General features: G+C 40.0%; 1 protein-coding gene and 1 pseudogene across 1 annotated transcript in view; both read left to right on the top strand.

The window, feature by feature from the left end:
* CNTN4 (contactin 4) overlaps positions 1-22,299 on the top strand; it is a 626,036-nt gene that overhangs the window by 308,736 nt on the left and 295,001 nt on the right. The window lies entirely within an intron of this gene.
* LOC142448929 (heterogeneous nuclear ribonucleoprotein A3 pseudogene) lies at positions 9,940-11,074 on the top strand (annotated as a pseudogene).

Genomic DNA, 22,299 nt, shown 5'->3' with positions numbered 1-22,299 from the left:
GGTCCATTAATGAGAGTAGCAATATCGTGAGGGTAGGGGGAAGACGAGGGGAGAAAAGAGAGAAAGGGGGATCTGATTGCTATGATCGATGTACAACTCTCCTCCCCTCACCTCCACCAGGGGGACGAACAACAGAAGTGTGGGTTCAGGGAGCCAGTGGATGGTGTAAAATATGAAATTAAAAGCAATTTATAAATTAAGATGCGTTCAAAGGGTGGGAGAGTGGGGGAGGGAGAGCAAAAAGGAAGAACTGATACCAAGGACTCAAATAGAAAGAAAATATTTTGGAAATGATGATGGCAACAAATGTACATGTGCACTTGATGCAACTGTAAGAGCCCCCAATAAAATGATTTATTAAAATTAAAAAGAAATATTGGTTCAGAATATGTATAATTCAAATTGAAAAGCAATAAGTTACTCAAAGGTAATGTTTCATTATTAAAACAAACAAACTTCAATGAAAAAAATCTCCATTTATAATATTTTAATAATATGAAACACAGGATAAAATTCATAATGCTAAAAATTAAAAAATATAAATATAACCAGAAATAACAGTATGTGTTATTTATTTTGACAGGCCTAGTAAATAAAAATAAGAATATAAAGGATTTGAAGAATATAATAAGATTGAACTTATGTAAATCTATGTAGTTTCTTTCTAATCATCTATGCAATGCTTATTTTAAGTAGCTACATATAAGTCAAGAAAAAATTAAGCAAAATTGAAATTATATGTGCAAGGACTATGTTTTGCTAAAATAAAGTTAAACTAGAAATTAACTATAATTCAGTTTTATACAACAAAAAAAACTCAATCTTAACCCTTGCAATTAATTCTCTCATATCTGAAATATCAAACAAATAAATCAAAACCATTCTTTCATAGTGGAAAAATCAGGACACACGTATTTAAACTAATGTGATTCTGGAAAGTGTATGTTGACCCATATTAATAACCATAAATCCATTGCTACATAAAAAATTTTTTAAATCAGCTAAGTATTTATTTCATGAGCTTAAAAGGTACATAAGACAAAAATAAAGGATTGGAGGGGAAGAAAATGAAGTAAAAAGTGAGAAGATAGAAAGCAGTAGACATGAAATAGCCAAGAGAAGTTTGAAAAAAGGAAATACAAAACACAGTATTCATCTTCAAATCTAATCAACAATGTAGGAAACAACTAATAACACAGCATTAGAAATTAAAAAGACCTTATACTTTTGCATAAAAAATAAAATCATAAGAGAACATTATATACAACTCTTTGTTCAATTGAACATCTGGATGAAAGAAATGCGCCCTCTTCTGAGAATATATGGATTAGCAAAATGAAGTCAAGAAACTATGAGTAGACCAATTACTGTGAAAGAAATGGAGAGTTGTCTAGAATTACTTCCATTTCTCTGGGCAAAAATTTTAATAAAACAGATCTTTGAAACTTTTCAAGTAATTTCCAAATAATTAGTTAGAGAAAAGAAAAGAAAAGACTGACCAGTTCATCCTGTCAAATGAGAATGACGTGGCAGGGCACCAGACTCCGACAAAGACAGCAGGAGGGTAGGAATTTACCTGGGAGTGTTTTTAACACATCGAACCGGTTCTTTAGAAGCAGATTACTAGGCCTTTCCTTCCAGGCAAGTCTTAGTAGATGCGGACCCCCGCACTGGGTTAGCAGCTGAGCACAGAACTGTTTCTATCACCCATGTTCTCATCACTTAAGTAATGGTTAATACATGTCAGGCACTTTTAAAATTACTTAATGTACATGTATATGACTCATTTACTACATATTTTAATACTAAAATTGAAAATAAAAGTCTTTGTAAATGTGGCATTCTTCATTTATTCATGAGTAGCCAATAGATAGATAGATATAGAGATATATAATTTACCGGGAAGTCATGTAGTCCTGAAATGTTCTTTGTTGGTAGGTTAACCCATTCCTGTTTTAATCCATTTCTAGTGGAATATATATATGTATATTAATATATAATGTATGTATTCATCGGACTTACATATTTCAAAGTGTACTGTACTGATAACTATCCAGTTGACTTTGGCTCATGGTTACTCCATGTGTGTCAGAGTAAAATTATTCCTCTGGATTTTAAACGCTGTTATTTCAGAAGAAGATTGCTAGATCTTTCTTCTAAGGGCGCTTTGGTGGACTTGACCCACCAACCTATCACTCAGCAGCCAACCACATTAGCCATTTTTACAATACAAAAAAGAAATCACTATTGTTTAGGCAATTCCAACTCATAGTAGCCTTTTATATGGTTTCCAAGACTATAAATCTGTAGGAAGAAGATAGCCACACCTTTCTCCCTAGGAGCAGATGGTGGGTTTGAACCACCAACTTTCAAGTTAAAATGCAATGCTTACCTGCCAGTCAGCAGAGTTTCTTATCAAGCAGAGGTTCCAAAATGTGTTATAAGACAAGTGATAATAACAGGATGGTTCTAGCACAAGATAGACATATATACAAAATAAAAAGAAGAGCCCATAAGTAATCCCATACACTTATGGGCAATTGATTTTTCACCAAGGATGTCAAATGAAAAGTCTCTTCAAAAAATGATTTTAAGATAATATGTAACCCTTATCTACTACATTTATAAAAATTTATTCAATATGATCAATGATATGAATCATAAAACAAGAAAAATCTAGAAGAAAATAAAGAACTAAATCTTCCTGGCCTTGTATTTGGCAAAAGATTCTTAGATATGACATCAGAAGCATAAGTAACAAAAGAAAAACAATTGATAATTTAGATTTTATAAAATTTTAAAAATATTGCACAACAATGGGCATTATCAAGAAAGTAAAAAACAACCTATAGAATGGGAAAAAGATTTGCAAATTATATGACTATACTTGATAAGGATCCAGGATATACCATATATACTCGAATATAAGCTGACCCGAGTATAAGTCGAGGTACCCAATTATTACCTGGGAAATCAGAAAAACTGATTGACTCATGTATAAGCCTAGGGTGGGAAATGTAGATGCTATTGGTGAGTTCCAATAATCAAAACAAATTAAAATAAAATTACTAAAAATTGAGACATCAGTGGGGTAATGTATTTAAATATTTATTTTAAATAAAAACCATAAATAAAAGGACAAGTCATTTAACATTTGTAAACCAGTGCAGTAAGCGGAAAATAGGTTCAACAAAAACAATAAGGTATCAACAATGATACCTTAAGAGTACTATTTCCAGAGCTCAATCAGCAACCAAGCTAAAATGTAGAGTTACAATCCTTCAAAACTGGATTCCTCATCATCATCCGTATCCCAATTCAGAGCTTCAGCTGGTGTGAGGTCATCATAGACGCTGTCCTCACTGAGATCGCCGTCATCACCATCACTGCTGTCATTTTCATACAAAGCGCAGTCTTCACTGCCATCCATAGCATTACTAATACTACATTTCTGGAAGACACGTCGCACCATGTCTTCTGGAATGCCTTCCCATGCATCTCGAACGCACTTTGCTATTAACTCTATGTCAGGCTTCATGAGATTTCCTCCTTTTGTTAGTCAGGCTTGACCAGATGACGTACATTCATGCCACTGACCCTTGTATAAGCTGAACCCCAGTTTTTCAGCACATTTTTTGTGCTGAAAATGGCTTATACACAAGTGTATACGGTATATTGAACTCTACAACTCAACAAGACAAATATCTCAATTAAAAAGCTCATCTAGCAATTAAAGAGACATTTCACCAAAGAAAATATACAAATGGTCAATATGCACTTGAAAAAATGCTTAACATGAGTTGTCATTAGAATCCAAATCAAAATCACAATGAAAGGCTACTTCAAATCTGCTAGAATGACTACAATACAGTCTTTGCTGATGGGAACTGTCAAGTGATGGCAAGGAAGTGGAGAAGCTGGACCCCTAGTCCATGTCTGGTGAGAATATAACATGACACAGTCTCTCTGGAAGGTTGTTTGCCAATTCTTTGCAGTTATTTTTAATTACCTTATAATCCCAAAATTCTACTTGTGACTGTATACTCCAATAATTGGAAGCAAATACTCAAACCAATACACAGAGTGTCCATGGCACTGTTCACAATAGCCAACAACCCAAATGCTCATCGACTGATGAATGAGTAAACAAAGTGTGGTCTACCCACACAGGGAACTATTCGCAAACCATTCTCAGGAATCAAGTACAGCTGCATATTACAGTACAGACGAACGATGAAAACAACAGGCCAAGTAACAGAATCCAGATGCGAAGGCCTCATATTGTATGATTCTCTTTGTGTAAAATATACAGAATGGGCAGTTTGGACTAGAAAAGAAACCGGTGGTTTCCAGGGGCGAAGAACATGACTTGGGTTTGTGGTAACACGAGCCTGTCTGGGCACTGGGAGAGGGAAGAGGGTTGCTCACACTGTGAATGCACTGGATACCAGTGGTTTGGGGTTTTTAAATTATTAAATTTACATTAGGATAAATCCCCTTAATTAGATACAAGAGAAAAAAATTTCCAGTACAAGTAACTCAAAAGAAGCTGAAAATGAAGAGAGGGGTGGGTATAAACTTAAATCTTACTCATATTATAGATTAAAAATAAAATGGAAAATAGGGATGATACATCACTCACCTGCTAAATGAAAGGGTCTATCGACACAATATATAATTGCCATATCACATCACTGCCTCTGTGCTTCATTGCATCAAACATCATGGCAGATAAATGGGAATGAGACAATGTTGATGATTAATGAAGCTAGATGGTGATACCTAAGTTTCATGATGACATTCTCTCTATCATTGTATTTTGTGTATGTTTGGAAATGTCCATCACAAAATGTTCTTTTTAACAAGATCAAACAGTTGGACTTATAATCCATGATTACTTATGTCTTGGATTTTACATAGTTCTCAATTGTTTTGCAGAAGTCTTTTGAGAAAAGAATACAGATACATCTGTATTCCTTGGAGAAGTTTCCATGGTGCACAGTTCCCTGTAAACCTCAGAGCTTTGTATTACTTAGTTTTTCATTTGAAACTCATTCCAGAGATTCAGGTTAAAATAGCCATCCATGCTACCCTGCAAGGAGAGATGGGTATCACTAAAAATGCCTACTTTGGCAGTAATCCTCTTTGCTCCTGCCTGGAGCGGCATTGCGTCTCCAGTGGCAGGCCCTCACAGTGTTGTGAGGGCAAGTGTTCAGTGATGTACATTAAATCTGTACTCAGCAATGCTCAGACAACTCGGCTTTCTGCAGGGAATGAACAAAATATACATACAAACACCCCCATTCCCAAATGGCACTGTAGCCTAGTTAAGAGAATTGCTTGCGGGGGAGCACTGTATGCTAAGAGGCCGGTTCATTTTCAGGTTAGAAAACTTTAAATTTAAGTTGACATAGCTTCTATTTCCATCATCAGACTTATCTCAGCTGGGAAAAGATGGTGTTTGTCACTGAAACCCAGCAAATGAAATATGGAGCAGAGGTGAAAAGTCAGTGGTCCAGAGTCTATAAAAGGGGTTGTGATCTGAAATATGTTTTATTTTACATCATTATTGTACCAAATTTGCTTTCCTCTAATAGATTCATTCATTTCCAGTGAAAGCTCTTGTACCCAGCAGCAATCTTTAACAGCAAAAATGCAATTAGCACAAGTTATCTCATTATGTACTAGCATTCCAGATAGCTCATCAAGAATTAAGAATCAAGTCTGAATTCAATGCAGAGGTTCAGGTCTAAATGCGTTAGAGGGAAGCAGGGAATGCTGTTCTGCCAGGTTTCTGGGCCAGGAGCAGCTTCATTCAACAAATCCCATAGACTTCTCCTGTTCCACTCTCTGCGTAGATTCATAAGGCTTAAAGTCTATAAGCTTATCGACTATGTGGTTATTCTGCAATTTTCAGAATACCAATGAATGGGCTAGTTAAAAGACAGAACTGGGTAAGGCTAAAATTAATCCTCCATAAATCCTAGCTTTAAAATCTCTCATCTTCACTTTGTGCACACAACTTTAAAGCCTGTTACAAGGAAGTAAACGGGCCTTTGTGAGCCACAATTTAATGTACTGTTCCCCAAATTACATTACAATAGAAACTAGCAACATCCCTTGGAAAATTAATTTCAGGATTAAATTATAGACAGGGGATTTTATAGACAGGGATATAAGAAATATTTAAATTTAAGAGTTTATTAACAGATGGTAGGAATACATTCACCCTTCACTTATCAATGTGGGTGGGTTCCAAACACCAGGTTATTATTCAAAAATGGGTATATGCAAAAATGGAGAATGACCACATCAGATCACAAAATGGAGGAGGTCTACATTATTACATAACACCCACAGTACATTATTACAGATCTACCACGTTACATCATTGTATATCTGCCATATTGCATCATCATGAGCAGGACCTAACCAAGATGATGCATAACCTAACCATCGCAGCCAGTGTTACTCTCACTTAGCACCTAGGCATTCGTCACTGCTAGATGTGTGTCATTTATGCACAAAATAGTCCAATAATAGATTTTTAAATTATTGTTAAAAATGAAAAATGCTGGATAATGAGACTGTCGATAAGTGTGGAGGAAGTCCATGTTTGCCATTCAGGTTGTATGTCATATAAAATATTAGGAATTTGGGGTGTTGTCCCTAGGTTGTATAATTTATGCATGTCTCTTGTAAGCTCTTAATCACCTATGAGCCCCAGCTCTTGGACCAGACTAGTGATCCCCTGCTGACTGACTATCTGTTCTGCTTGCTGTTCTGCCTTCAACACATCTGTTAGTTACACTTCCTAACAGGGCTCTAAGTATATTGACTACTCTATGACTTTTGCTGTTAATAAAGGACTGTCCTGCTTTCAATGCTGCGTTTCCTCCCCAACATGATATGCTGGCCTTTTAATGTGCCACCAGCCCTGTCATCACAGAGACAGTGAGAGAAAAGACATCTGGCATCCATAACTCTCAGAGGATCCATGAAAAAAAGGCAGGTAGATTGTTCTCTCAAAGTAAGTTCTGAAAACATTGAGTGATGAATATCGTGCTAAAAGTCCCTTTCTTCTCACTTGGTAACAACAGGCCAGTGCAACCAGTTTAACAACTGCAAGTTAAAACAATTCACACATACTTTGCATACACAGCCTAACTTTTTATTTAAAAAGATACATTTCTAATCGTTATATTGACTCCTTGGAGATAAATCCCAATTATTTTGAAAACATTATTTTTCCCTATCCACAATGGAAATGTCCTAAAATATGACAGTGAACTATGTTATCAAGTCCTATTGTCCAATTAACTGTTAAAAAGTAATTCTAAGAAGTAAGTCAACATTGCCTCTAAGTCTCTGGATGAACATTTCGTTGCTCTACCTGCAGACTGAAGCTACGGGCGAGCAAAAGAAAATGTGAGCCTGCGGGTCAAGATGACAGGGGTTTGGTTTGGTTTGGTTTTTCTTTGCCCAATAAAAGAAAGAAGAGACAATGAGAGGACCATAACAAATATGATCAATCCTATAGAGGAATGATTTTTAGACCTCTAAAGTTAGCAATAACGATAAATCAGTGCTTCCTTTGACATGTTAGTTGCCAAGTTACTAGAGTAGTAAACTACACTATCCAGAATCTAGAACTGGGAATTGAAGCCTTTGGGGACCACACCGAAACGGAATTGAAGCTAGCCAAGTGGGAGTCAAAAAAAATTGTGAAACCTTTGGTAAACTACACATTATATGAGGGCGTACTAAAAAAACCTGGACTTTTTTTCAAAGCTATGTACCAAACATTTTTTTTAAAACAAAACAACCTTATCACCTTGAAAGAACAGCAGCTTGACAACCTCGAAGAGATGAAGAAATGAACAAGGGATGAGTTTGAAAACTGTTTGCAGGAACAGAATCGCAGACTTGACAAATGTGCTGAATGTAGTGGACAGTACTTTGAAGGTGATAAGGTCGCTTTGTTTTTTAAAAAAATGATTTTAAGACATAGCTTTGAAAAAAATTTCCAGGTTTATTTTGGTCCATCTTCATTCACAGAAACAAAAAGAAGCCACAGGGTACAAGATCAAGTGAGTTAGGTGTGTAGAGAAAAAGAGGCATGTTTTTTTAAAACCAAAAGCTTACACACGGAGATGACTGCGTGAGCAGGTACATTGTTATGGTGGCAAAACCAATCTCCCATCTGCCACAAATCAGGCCTTTTTGTCACACATTGGCAGAAAATCTTTTCAGAACCTCTAAATAGAAAGCTGATTAACAGTCTGACCTGGTAGAATGAGCTCCAAATGCAGTACAAGTCGACATTTTCATTAATTTGGGAAAGTGTAGGCATCCAGAATGAGGTTTGTCATCAGTCATCATTTCACCTTTTTTTAGCAAGAAAACCACTCATGCACTTTAGTTTTTCCCATAGCATTTGTCTGTGTAAACTGTGTTCAACATCACAACGGAATTTCACAGCCACATCCTGTTCTCTGGAATCAGCCATCACAAAAACCAAGGTTGGAGCGAAACTGCTTTCATGAAAAAATTCACTGTGCGTAAAGGGAACCTTCCCAAGTCACGCCACTGGGTGCACTCACAGTGCATACTACTAAAGCTCTGCTCTACCCAGCCCACCTCCATTTGGAGTCAGTGGGGTGGGAGTGTCTGGGGGTAGCCCCTATATCCCATATTAAAAGGCAGCTGATGGAATCCCTGGTGGTGCAGTGGGTTACTGGACTGGGAAGTCAGTAGTTCAAAACCACCAGCTTCTCCACAGGCTATAGATGAGCCTTTCTCCTCCCCTAAAGATGTATGTCCAGGAAAACCTCAGGCAGTTCTCCTCTGTCTATAGGGCCTCTGTGGCAGTGAGGTTGGTTTCGTTTTGGATTATTGCTGCAATGCTGTGTGTGTGTGTGTGTGTGTGTGTGTGTGTGTGTGTGTGTGTGTGTGTGTGTGTTGGGGAGGGATAGGGCTGGGAGTGTGTGGGTGGGCGATGTTCTTAGACCCAACAAGACAAGCTGCTATGACAAGTGTGGGTTATAGTTCACATGCAAATCACTGAGGACAAGAGAGAGGGCTCACCAACAGAACAGCACCAGATCTCCTTTCCAGTCAGAGTAACAGGAAGAATCCAAGCAGCAGGCCAAGGGTTTTCTTTCTTTCTTTTTTTTTTAATTATCCAAGTAATAATTCCAGAGCAAATGATTGAGACACACAGGGAAGTATGGAGCCTCTGGACTTAGAAGGTCTAAAATTGGAACCAAACTTTTTGTAACATTTTTATAAACATAGCTTATAAAAGGTTATAGCCAGGTTCCTACTTGGGCTATAACCTACCCTCAGAGAAGTCACCACAAGAGTGACCACACTCAGAGCAGCCCAATAGGATACTGCCACCCCATAGTCATGTTGTTCATTTACGGGTCTCTCCACCAAATGCGGGTTCTGATCCAGTGCCATTTTTTACCATAAACAGTGCTGCCTTCTCACACAGTGGCCTTTCTACCGTGGTCAAGTTTGCAGGGTAACAGAGCCAGAATGTCAACCCAAGGTAAATTTGCTCATACAGAAGGAAGTATCGTTTGGTTAATACTTTTGCCCACTGTTACATGTGGGATTGTGAACCAGTGTTACAAGATACCTTTCTTTTCTTTTCAATAATTACACATATACATGTAATCACACACACACACATATATAGATATTGTTGTTAGGTGCCAGAGTGACCCTGCCTATGCACAACAGAACTCAACAATTCACAGTCCTGTGTCATCCACACACCCAAAATATAAATATAGATATATTTAAGAAAAGTCAGAAGTTCAGTTTCTTTCTAATTTAATCTCCCAATTTTTATATGAAAATCCTAGTGTAAGAGTATGAGACCTGGTCTCATATTGAACTCGAGTTGGAAGAGGCGAGCCCGGTCACAAAATGGAGGTAAAACTGCTGCCTGGCTGCCCCCAGCCCGACTCTGGCAGCCGCCGCCCGGGGGAGGAGGGGTCATGATCCAAAGGGACCTGAGCAGCTGTGAAAACTGTTTATTGGTGGTCTGAGCTTTGGAACTACAGACGATCGTTTAAGAGAAAATTTTGAGAAATGGGGCACACTCACAGACTGTGTAGTGATGAGAGACCCCCAAAGAAACGTCCCAGGGCCTCTGGTTTTGTGACTTCCTCCTGTGTTGAAGAGGAGGATGCAGCAATGTGTGCACAGCCACAAAAAGAGCTGTGTCCGCAGAGGATTCCATGCAGCCTGGGGCCTATTGGACAGTGAAGGAAAGTTTTGTTGGTGGTATAAAAGAAGCCACAGAAGAATGTAACTTGAGAGACTCCTTTGAAAAGTATGGCAAGAAAAGATTGAAACCATAGACGTCATGGAGGACAGGCAGAGTGGGAAGAAGAGGATTCGCCTTTGTAACTTTTGATGATCATGATACAGTTGATAAAATTGTTGTTCCGAAAAACCACACTATTAATGGGCATAATTGTGAAGTGAGAACGGTTCTTTCAAAACAAGGGATGCAGTCTGCTGGATCACAGAGAGGTCATGGAGGTGGATCTGGCAACTTCATGGGTCGTGGAGGAAGCTTTGGAGGCAGTAGAGGGCACTTTGACCGTGGTGGGAACTTTGGTGGAAGAGGAGGCTATGGTGGTGGAGGTGGTGGCAGCAGAGGGAGTTATGGAGGAGGTGATGGTGGTTATAATGGATTTGGAGGTGATGGTGGTTATAATGGATTTGGAGGTGATGGTGGCCACTATGGCGGAGGTCCCGGTTATAGTGGTAGAGGGGGCCATGGAGGTGGAGAACCAGGATATGGAAACCAAGTGGTGGATATGGTGGAGGTGCAGGATATGATGGTTACAATGAAGGAGGAAATTTTGGCCATGGTAACTATGGTGGTGGTGGAAACTATAATGATTTTGGAAATTACAGTGGACAATAGCAATCAAATTATGGACCCATGAAAGAGGCGGGCAGCTTTGGTGGAAGAAGCTCTGGTAGCCCTTACGGTAGTGGTTATGGATCTGGTGGTGGAAATGGTGGATATGGTAGCAGAAGGTTCTAAAAATTCAGAAGAAATGGCTACCATTCTTAGCATGAGAGAGAGCGAGGAGCTGTCCCGAAAGCTGCAGGTTACTCTGAGACAGTCGTCCGAATGCGTTAGAGGAACTGTCTAAGTCTGCCACAGAAGGAGCGATGGTCCACAGTCAGAAAGTCGCTGCAGCTGCAGCAGGCAGCCCTTCCTGCTCAGGACTGTCGTAGCCACGGTTTGCCAAAAGTGCAGCTATTGATCGAGGCAATGGAGTGTCGATTAGATGCACAGTCCTGAGGCCTTTTATCGGTTGTAGCTTTGTCTTTGTCTTTTCATTACATCAGGTATATTGCCCGGTAAATTGTGGTTGTGGTACCAGGAATAAGAAATTAAGGAACTGAAAAAAAAGAGAGTATGAGACTAAGAATCGAAGACTTCAGGTCTCGTATCCCTGCGTTAGCATCGTGACCTCCGTCTCTACGGTAAACGGTGGCAAAAGGCAACTGAAAACTTTCTCTGTGATTCTGTTCTTTCTTCTCTTTGGAAAAGGGGTGCTATATCTGCTCACATCCTCTGTACTTAAATGAGCTTCCAAGGTTAATGGACCCTTGTTCTATCCCTCCTTTTCACTTGATCATTTACTTGAAAGCAAAGTGTGAGGGGGGAAGGTCAAGGATCTTTTCAAATCATCAGTCTCATCAGGGAACTAGATTCCCCCAAAAGGCAAGAGAGCTGATGTTATCTTTCTTAGACCACATTACCTGTTTTTGCTTAAATGGTCTAATAAATTGGGTCAAAGTACAGAGCAGTGAATTTTTCAAAAGTATTGCTTATACCTGGGTGAATATAGACTTTAATTGTATTTTTTTGGCATATCAACATACTGCACAAAGATTACGACCCTAGTTGAAGTTGCTTCAGATTGTGGCTCTACTATTTGCTCTGTTCCCTTTGTTACCTTTATGTTGCCCCCTCTACCACAGCCACTGAGCCCCTGGTGGCGCCCATGGCCAACACTGGACTGTTAGCCAACGGAAATGTGAACCCACCCAGAGAAACCTTGGAGACTGTCCTGGCACTCGCTTCTGAAGGTTGTAGCCCTGAAAACCCTGTGCAGTCATTTGAATTGTACTTTGCACGCATGAGCAGAATTGACTTGACAGCAACCAACAATAGCAACCAACACACTGCCAAGCAAAGCAAGGGTGATGTGGAATCCATTTGTAATTGGAAGAAAGCTGAGATGATATTTTTTCATATTCCAACTACATTTTTTTATTTGTAGCATTATGAGGACTACAAGTCAACGATTGTGTTTTGTGACCAAGAAATGAATAGATGAACTTATCAACTCCCAAACTGTCTCCAGCACCAAATCTACAGCTGGTCCATGACCTGGGGACTGGGTTCTTTCTTTCATTTTGAATTGCAGAAAGAAAGAAAGAAAGAGAGAGAGAGAGAGAGAGAGAGAGAGAGAGAGAGAGAGAGAGAAAGAGAGAGAGAGAGGTCTGTGTGGGTAAAGTCTCTGTTATATATGAGGGAAGGGGCTTCAAAAAGCTTTTAAAAAACAGGGTTAAAAGCTAATGAAACTTTTCAATGAATTATTCGAGCTCCCTCATAGTAGAAATATAGTCCACGAGGAATCAAAGTATAAACTGGAAGGGAAGGGAGCAGAGTGCCGTGACAATGTAATGCGTGCCATTGAAAAGGTGAGGAACCTGGGCTTTACAGACACTGTGTGCCTCGCCGCCCCATCACAGCCCCATCCGGAGATACCCCATGTTTGTCGATTGGTCCCCAGGTGTACTTAAGGCCATCCAGATGTTTGTTTTTATTTAATGTAAAGAAAAATTTTGTAAGGCCAATTCAATTTTTCATTGTTAATTGGTGACCTCCTTTGTTTACATTTGTAAAATTTTTTAATAATGGCAGGTCCTCTGGAAGTTGGAAAAAAGAGTACTAGACACGCAATGCCCCTTTCCTCAGCTTTCCCCAGCTGGTAAAGTCTCGTATAACAGATATATTATCAGAACCATGAAACGCTGCTAGCGCAACCCTCTGGATTTCCCAGAGACTGCGTTCACTTACTGAAGATTTGAGGGTTAAAAGATTTCCTGATATGTCTCTGGTTCTGCCTCATAGTTATTAGAAATGCTTCTTGCTGACTGGAACACGGGCATCTGCAAGACTTCCATCTTCCTCCCTAACTCCGGCACACACACATTGCACTAAAGAAACACTGCACGGGACACTTCGTGTTGGGAACAGGTACTATTCTTTGATTTTACAGTAGGAAGCTGCTCCGAGGCATTGAAAGCAAGCCATTAAAGGATAAATAGGTCATATTGAAATGTGATTTGAAAACAGGGACCTTTATAGTAATCCAGTTAAAGCAAAATGAAGAACACAAAAGCTACCTCCTCCATTTGTTCCCCAAGAAATCTTATATAAAGAGAAAATATTGACCATCACTGAATATTTTAATATTTCTTACTGACACTTGTTGAAAACATCTTAAGTATTTTTTTTAATCTTAAGAAGGCCAATGCCACCGTGCTTAAGTGCTTGGCTGCCAACCAAAAGGTTGGTGGACCAAACGGCCTGATAACAATGCTGTACAACGTTGTTGTGTGTTCCACAGAATGATGGACAGCCATTAGGTAGCCATGTCTATAGTTTCAAAAATAACACTCTTTTAAGAGGGCAGAACCTTCAGTCCTGCAGTGGGCAGGCATTACAAGAATCTGAATGAGATGCTGGAAATGTTTTTTCAGGAACAGGGATGGATTAGTCAATAGCAAGATAAGCATAGGCTTGTTTTGACTTATTTGCCAATCTGTAGAGGAACTTTTCATACCATTTGCTACAGATTGATAAATGAACACAAATGTTCACCACCAATGTGAAATTATTCACTAAAAATTAATAAACACAGTAAACTTATACTTTCCTTGCTTATTGGGCACTGAGTCCCCATCCCAAAACAAACTCAAACCTGCCACCTCTGATTCAATTCTGACTCATAGCAACCCTGCTCGACAGAGTATGCAGGGATGTAAGTCTTTGTGGGGCTGACTACAACATATTCCTCCTACAACATCCCTGTCAGGGACTGTACATTTGGAAAGAGGCTTTGATTCAGTAGGAAGCTGTGGTGGGATTGGGAGAGAGAGGAGCCAGGCCAGAACCATAATCTTTGATGTGGTGGGAAAATATGAAATGGCTCAATACAGAATGGTAAATAAGCACAACAATACCCATCAGCTAATCTGACTCTATTGAACAATATTCTGCTGTGTGGTGTCTGTGCTGATGGATACTTGGTGCTCCTCCCCCAATCCTTGGAAATATCTCAGGCCTAAGTCACCCACTTGTGCCCTGGATTCTGTACCCTCTCATTCAAGACTGTTGCGTCCCTTTCCTGGAAAGCTGTGACAGTAAGGTGCCTATCTCTTCTCTTATATCAACTATGGTACATAGAACCCAATTAGGACTTTAACTAGAATTACTCCCAAATACTTCTCATAAATGATTTCCACAATATTAAGATTTTTTCAGCAGTAAAACCTCAGTTTGCATTTCATTCCATCTATCAGCAGTATTTAATTCAGTTGGTCATTACCAACCTCTTCCTGGATTTTCCTCCCTTAACTTTAGGCCAGAACTCCTTGGGGCCCTCTTTAGCCTTTCTTCTCAGTCACCTTGCTGGCTTTGTCGCATGCTCCTGTCCTCTTTCCTTCTTAAACTGCTCTTCTTGCCTGGCAAGCTGAGGGCTCAGGAGTGATGGGTTACACTGAAGTAAATGTGCACCCCTCTGTTCCCACCCATTGCGCTGCATGTTTGCCAAGAATCAGTTTATTCCCAAGCCTATTTGTGCCAGTTGTACTTATAATTACATACTTAAAATATTACATGAACTAATGAAATACAATTTCAAAGGGAAATAATCGCCATTTTTCACAAACATTATAAGAAATCCCTTGGGGAATGCTCAATAAAGACAACTCAAAAAAAAAAAGAGCCTGTGAGCAAAATAATTATAAAAGTAAACTCTAGCACTTCAGGCTCAGCACTCAGACCTCCCTCCAACTGCCCACCACTTGGTGATCTCCAACCCCACAGCCTTAAACCAGGGCTTTGAACCAGTGCCTCCGGTCTGACTCTGCTGAGACGTGGCCTTGCCACCAAACACAGACTGAATTAAGTTACATGTTAACAAGAACCTCAAGTGGTCCTTATGTATCCTTTTAAATAAATGTAATTGTTAAATGTCATTTGAAAAGATACTTAAGAAAGAAACTTCTTAAAAATATAGATTCTGAATCAGTCATTCTAGGATAGAATCTCAGCCTGGGATTCAATTTAGCCTTCAAATCTCAGCCTGGAAAATGCCCTACTTTAAACACCACCTTTATACAGATACTCCCCATGAGTACATCTTCAGCCCCTCTTCCTCCTAAATCTTAGACATTTAGCTAGTTCCTTGTTTATCATTTCACTTGCTTGTTTAGTAACCACTTTTAATATACTATGACCAAATCTGGGCATTTCATCTTCGCCCCAAACCTCCCATGTAGTTCCCATCCCAGGAAAAGGCAACTTCATTCATCCAGTGGTTCATGAGGGACATGTGTGACATTGTCTTTAGTTCCTTTTTTTACTTTGTATCTCCATCCAATCAACTAACAAATCTTTTTTCACTTTACCTCTTTATCAATCAACTAACAAATCTGTTAACTGCACCCCAGACCAAAAGCATCCAAACTACCACAGTCAGGTTGGCTCTGAGTCATCGTTCCTCTGCAGGAGGGGGTAGAACTGCCCACCAGGTCTCTAAGTTTGTTCATCTCTGCAAAACTGGATTGCCAAGTCTTTTCCTGCTGAGTGGCTCATGAGGTTCAGCCACCAACCTTTTGGTTAGCAGCCAAGCTCTTTAACCTGGGCTCTTGTCAAATTAAAACAAACTCACTTCCATTGAGTCCATTCTGACTGATAGTGATCTCATGGACAAAGTAGACCTGGCCCTGTCGGTTTCTGAGATTGTAACTCGTGGTGGGAGTTGGAAGCCCCATCTTTCTCCCATGAGCTGCTGGTCATTTTGAATGACTGATTTTTCAGTCTGGTAACCCACTAACTTTGCCAACAGGCCTCCTCGAAGCTGCCCCTTTCACATGGGCTGTAGACCTTGTTCTTTACCAGTCTTCACCATTTCCATCTCCCCCATGGTTGGCTCTAATCCAATTGCAGTGCGGCCCTGAAACTTTTCATTTTCTATTCTCGGTTCTGGGTAAGGCAGCTTATTATCTTGGTAACTTGACAAATTACATATCAAGGGAAGCTTTGGTCTCCTCAGAGTTGTAAAAAATCATTCACCTACATGGTTCATCCTATTTCTGTCTCTCATTATCCTTGCTGTCTTTTTCTGGACAAAAGGAAAAATAATCTTAGACAATAGTCTCCATATGCTAGTCCCTTTCCACCTGTCAGTCTTCTCTCCCCCTCACACTGTCCCAGCTTTATATACAGTTGCTCAAAGGCACTGAACATGCCTCCACTGGCAGTGGGGCCTTTGTGATTGCTGTTGTCTTGCCTAGATGCCTGTAGACCTTGCACCTCTCTCTCATTTAAAAGCTCGGCTCACTCACCTCTTCAGATAGGCCTTCTCTCTTGTTTCTGAAACAGTGCCCTTCCATCACTCCCTACCACTGCCCTATTGTTATTTTCTTAGTAGCCTTTACTGCCACGTGACCTAAGGCAGGTTTGCTTTGAAAATTACATTTATCAGAGTTGAATAATTTTATGTCTGTATTTTAAAACATTTTTATATTAAAGTCTTTGTCGATATATTATGCAATACAATCCAGAAGTAGAATGAATATACTCATGCAATGTAAATCTTAGGCTCCCAGGGCTTTAGCAGGGTTCCCCTCTGGACCCTGAGAATAGTGTGTCCATCCCAACCTATAGCCATGGCTAGATCCCATGAGGTTTTAAAATACTGATATGGGACAATCATCCATATCATACACTTGAGGGCAACCTGAAATTGACCTTCCTCCCCATATTTATCAGTCCATGCCTTGCATTATGCCTGCGCAGCCTCACGATTTGTTGCTTCTCATGGAGTCAACCCCACTGAAGCCAACAAATAATACCTCTGTAGAAAGTCTGTTAGAGATGCTTAGTAAAAGTCTTATAGCCAAGGATCAATTTATGGGACAATGAGGCAGGATTGAACTTTTTTTTAATCATTTTATTGGGGGTTCATACAACTCTTACCACAATCCATACATACATCAATTGTATAAAGCACATTTGTACATTCGTTACCCTCAGCATTCTCAAAACATTTGCTCTCCACTTCAGCCCCTGGAATCAGCTCCTCATTCTCCCCTCACTCCCTACCCCCCTCCCTCATGAACCCGTGATAATATGTAAATTGAGTTTCTCATGAAGCACTTCAGAGGTGCTCTCAACCCACCTCCCTTAACTAACCTTCTACATAAACAGCTTTTCTCTCTTTTTCTTCTTTCCTGGCAAGTTGAGGGCTCAGGATTGATGGGTTACACTGAAGTAAACGTGCACCCCTCTGTTCCCACCCATTGTGTTGCATGTTTGCCAAGACTCAGTTTATTCCCAAACCTATTTGTGCCAGTTGTACTTATAATTACATACTTAAAATATTACATGAACTAATGAAATACAATTTCAAAGGGAAATAATCGCCATTTTTCACAAACATTATAAGAAATCCCTTGGGGAATGCTCAATAAAGACAACTAAAAGAAAAGAGCCTATGAGCAAAATAGTTATAAAAGTAAACTCTAGAAAGATTATATACTCTGATTATATCATAGGTATTTTTATGGTGAAACCCAAACTGGAATTGATGATAGCAGACACTGCTTAGAGGTTGTCACTTGTGTGAAAGTGACAACAACCCTGATCAACAGTTAAAAAGTGGAAATAAAAAAACCGTAGGGACACCTCTGTCCTATAGGAACAGATTGCCAGATAGATAAGTTCAATTGTCTAGTTTATGTAGATAGATGATGGTGATGATGATGATGATGATAGATAGATGACAGATAGATGATAGATAGATAGATAGATAGATAGATAGATAGATAGATAGATAGATAGATAGGTGATGGGTGGATTTCTAGTCTAGCTAGATAAGTATAATTGTCACACTGGCGGATATGCAGGGTCATTCAGGGTGGACAGATGTCAGTAGAGCTTTAGACTAAGACAGACTAGGAAGACGGGTCTAGTAATTCTTAGCTACAAACAATGAAATACAACCCAATGATAGCTGATATCCAACATAATGCTGAAAGATAAAGTCCCTTGGCTGGAAGTCACTCAAGATCAAAGTGTGACACAATAATACACAGCATAGCAACAGGCATGGAGAGGGCGCAGAACTAGGCACCGCGATGTCCTGTTAGACATAAATAAAGTCACCATGGGCCAAGGCTGACTTGAAGGCAACTAAGAACAACTCAACAAGGGATCATAAAAGCATGCTTTTCTATTTCTATCAACTTTTTCCATTAACTAACCAAATGTAGAGCCCATCAGTGTAAAATCAAAAGGTTTTTATGTTGCTTGAAAACAGCTTTCAATAGTAGAGATTACTGCCCCATAACAGACATGTAGAGAACAGCGCTCACTCCCTGCCATTGAGTTCATTCCAACACATAGTGGCCCAGTAGGAGAGAGCAGAGCAGCCCCTGTGGGTTTCCAACACCAGTCTTTCCGGGCGTACCCAGCCAGCAAGGGAGGTAAAGTGCTGAGATAGCTCTACAAGGTAAGTAGTCATTATCTCGACTTTATACTCGAGCTGTAAGGAGAGTGAACGACTGGAAGCTGAACTCTGAGATCTGCTGGACCCCTGAGCCCATGATCTTACATATTATGCCAATTCTGCCCTCTTGTTCATTTATATCTTCATTGTCAGTTCAGAACTGTTAAGGGCCCAGTCTCTGTGGCACAATGGGATGGTGCATTTGTCTGTTAATCGAAAGGTTGGTGGTTTGAGCCCACCCAGGGTGGCTACATTTTTTGTTTACCCCTATTTTCTGAGACTACATACCTCTTTCTACTCACAGAGAAACAAAAGCGTCTTAAAAGAACCCGAGCTGGTGGTTCAAACCCACCAGCTGATTTGTGGGAGAAAGCTACATCTGTCTGCTCCTCTCAAGACTGGCACCCTCAGAAACCTTTATAGGGTGCTCTGAGCCAGGATCACCTTGATGGCCATGGGCTTGTTTTATTTTAAGGAGGCAGTGGTACTTCACTGGTAGAGTTCTCACCTTCCATGAGGGAGACCTGAGTTTGCTTCCCAGGCAACGCACCATGTGCACAGTCACTCCACAATCGTCAGTGAGGCTTACAACTTCTAATGATTCTGAACAGAAGAGATTTCAGATTAAGACAGCCTCGGAAGAAAGGCATGGCGATTTAATTCCAGTAACTGGGTCAAATAATGCAGCTCAGATGGAAATCCACATGTCTCCTTCAAGCCGGAAAATCACTGCTCACATCAAGCCAAGTATTTCCTTGGGGGGGGGGGGAAACAGAATCCAGTATTTCCAAGGCCTTATGGGTTTTCGTGAGAAACCATAAATCTAAAGTTTGTGATATGAAATTCTGACATTTAAGTGCTAAAATATTTTTAGGTGACACATAGTAAGTATGAGTACTAGAGTATGACTATACTCCAACTATGGTCCATGGGCCATCACTTGCAATATCTGTTCTAAGGGTTACTATCTTTCCATACATTTTTAATTTCTTCCAAAGGAAGCAACTTCCTTCCAAATGGTAGCAAGACCCCATAATTTGTACATCAGGTTTGAAGGTGACACAGGAGGAGAAAGCAGGTAATACCAGTTCATTCTTGAAACAACCAAGCATGTAAGTGAGAAGACCAAACCCTCCCCGCTGGTCATGTGATGCCATGTTCTGTATCATGTGACTTTAGGAGATTGGTATCAAACTCCTTCTTTTATATTTTGTTTCTCTAGATGAATTCTTTTCCCCTCTCATTGGCGAATGCTGAGCTTCTCCATCCCCCACAACTCCTTATTGTTAGTCAGATGGGAGATTGTGGTAGTTACATAATCATCTGTCAATTTGTGAAGGGGTGGTGTCTAGCCCATCAATCAAGTCACAGCCAGTGAGGCCTCTGTGTGGGCACGACCTTCTCCTGAGGATTCTGGGAACTCCTGTCTTGGAGGGGAAACACACGCTCTCTCTGCTTAGTCTTCCTGCTGATAAGACACATGGAGCTGCACTGATAGAACCAGAGCCCTGGAGCTGGAGGAGCCACTTGGAGACCCACACCAGTGCTCAGAGGCTTCCACCACCACTGGATCCACAAGACTTTCCACCCATTGGCCTGTGATTTCCCTGCCATCTGCATAATTGCATGTGTTGCATGAGTTTGAAGAGGAATTTACAGACTGGTATCGGACATGTGGGCTAATATCAGACATATGGACTTAATCTGGACAGAGCTGGGATATTTTCTTAATGTAAAATTGTTCTTTGATATAAAACTCTCTTACACACATATGAGTCTCCCTGAATTTGTTTCTCTAGTCTACCTGGACTAACACAGAGACAACAAATTATTACCTATGCAAAACTATAGAAATAGGTTTGTATACTTAGCTATAATACATAAAGTAACTAGGGAATTTAAATCATATATTTTTCAAGCTTTCCAGAGAAGGATAGCCTCTCCCCACCCCCACCAAGGGAACATTTAACTCAGGAATGTGTTTAAATCCCCTTGGCATGTTGAAATAATCATTAATGTTTACAGTCACTATAGAAACGAGAAAGTCTGGCAATTGAGTCAGAAAGGAGCCTGCGAGAGGAAGATAAGCTGTGTCAATTATTGAACATCTGTCAAACATTTAGCCAATTTAAAGTGACAGGCAAAAAGCTAAAAATTGAGAGCAGATAGAAGGTATTTTTACTAACGTTCATTTAAGAATATGAGTCTTGCATTGTTTCACTGCCATTATAGAGGGATAATTAACTTTTATTTGCAGTCACATAAAGGAGGTGTTTTCTATGGGTAAGCTGTCATTGCATGTGTAAATTTTTTATGCTATAATAATATTAATCCATCTCAACTGGATGTTACTTTTCAGTTTATTGAGCTTTTTTGCATACATTATTTAATTTAGTCTTCATGAGAGCACACTGGAGTTTGCTAAAGTAGTATCCACATTTTACAGAAGCAAGTTCTTAGGAGTAGAGGGGTGAAAATTCAAATGAAAATGCATTTGAGCTCAGGCATAATTTTTCACCCCTCTGCTCCTAAGACTTTTCACATAAGCAGTGCCCTAAATACATGCCTCTTGCATCTGTAATGTTCCCTGAGGCCCCTGACAGGCATCACCAACCAGTTAGGATGATTTTCTATGCATTCCAGTCCATGGTCAAAGTAAGTCCTTGCAGATAGCCAACACACTCAGGGGCTAGAAAGGAGAGTTACGTGGTTTGTCTGCATGCTCTTCAGGCTCATGCTATGGTTTCCAGGGTGGTCGTTGTTTTAATACTCACTAATTTTGTCAATTTTTCAAGTGTTTTAGGTACAATTCGGGGTGAATTGGTTTTTAAACTTGTAACGATAACATTTTTGATACTAATGTAGAAATTAAAGGAAAGGTTTCTGCTAAGATACTGATAATGTTGTGATAATACATGTTAATTCAGTGTAGATAGATTCACAAAATGATTTTGTTGTTAGTATTCATATAATCAAAGAAATACTACACTTAACCAATTGACAAGTCTATGACTCACATGCTATGCTCTCAGCAAGGAACATTACCAAGGATTCCAGGTGGTCTGGAAGAGACCCAGGGATGTGGGGCAGGTGGGGGTGGAGGTGACACCATGCCTAGGAACGCCACGGCAAGCTTGTCAAATGAAGTGATGTTACCCTGTCCTCGCACCTGAAAAACTTGAGATTAGTGAGATTCAGTGATATGGCCAAGGCCACGTACACAGATACAAAATAGCCCCTTTCTAACTTCTGAAACAAGAAACCAATCCCATAGTTGTCCAGCTGATCTCAACTCATAGCAGCCCTGCAGGACAAAGTAGGACCACTCCATGGGGGTTTCAAGACTGTAATCTTCACGAGCACAAACTACCCCTCCTTTCTACTCTGTAGCTGCTCAAGAACTTGACCTACCAACCTTTCCAGTTAGCAGCTGAGCACGTTGGCCACC

The sequence above is a fragment of the Tenrec ecaudatus genome, chromosome 5 (assembly GCF_050624435.1).
Source record: "Tenrec ecaudatus isolate mTenEca1 chromosome 5, mTenEca1.hap1, whole genome shotgun sequence".
NCBI lineage: Eukaryota > Metazoa > Chordata > Mammalia > Afrosoricida > Tenrecidae > Tenrec > Tenrec ecaudatus.
Note: the sequence above shows the minus strand (reverse complement) of the source record. Positions and strands in the feature narration are given on the sequence as shown.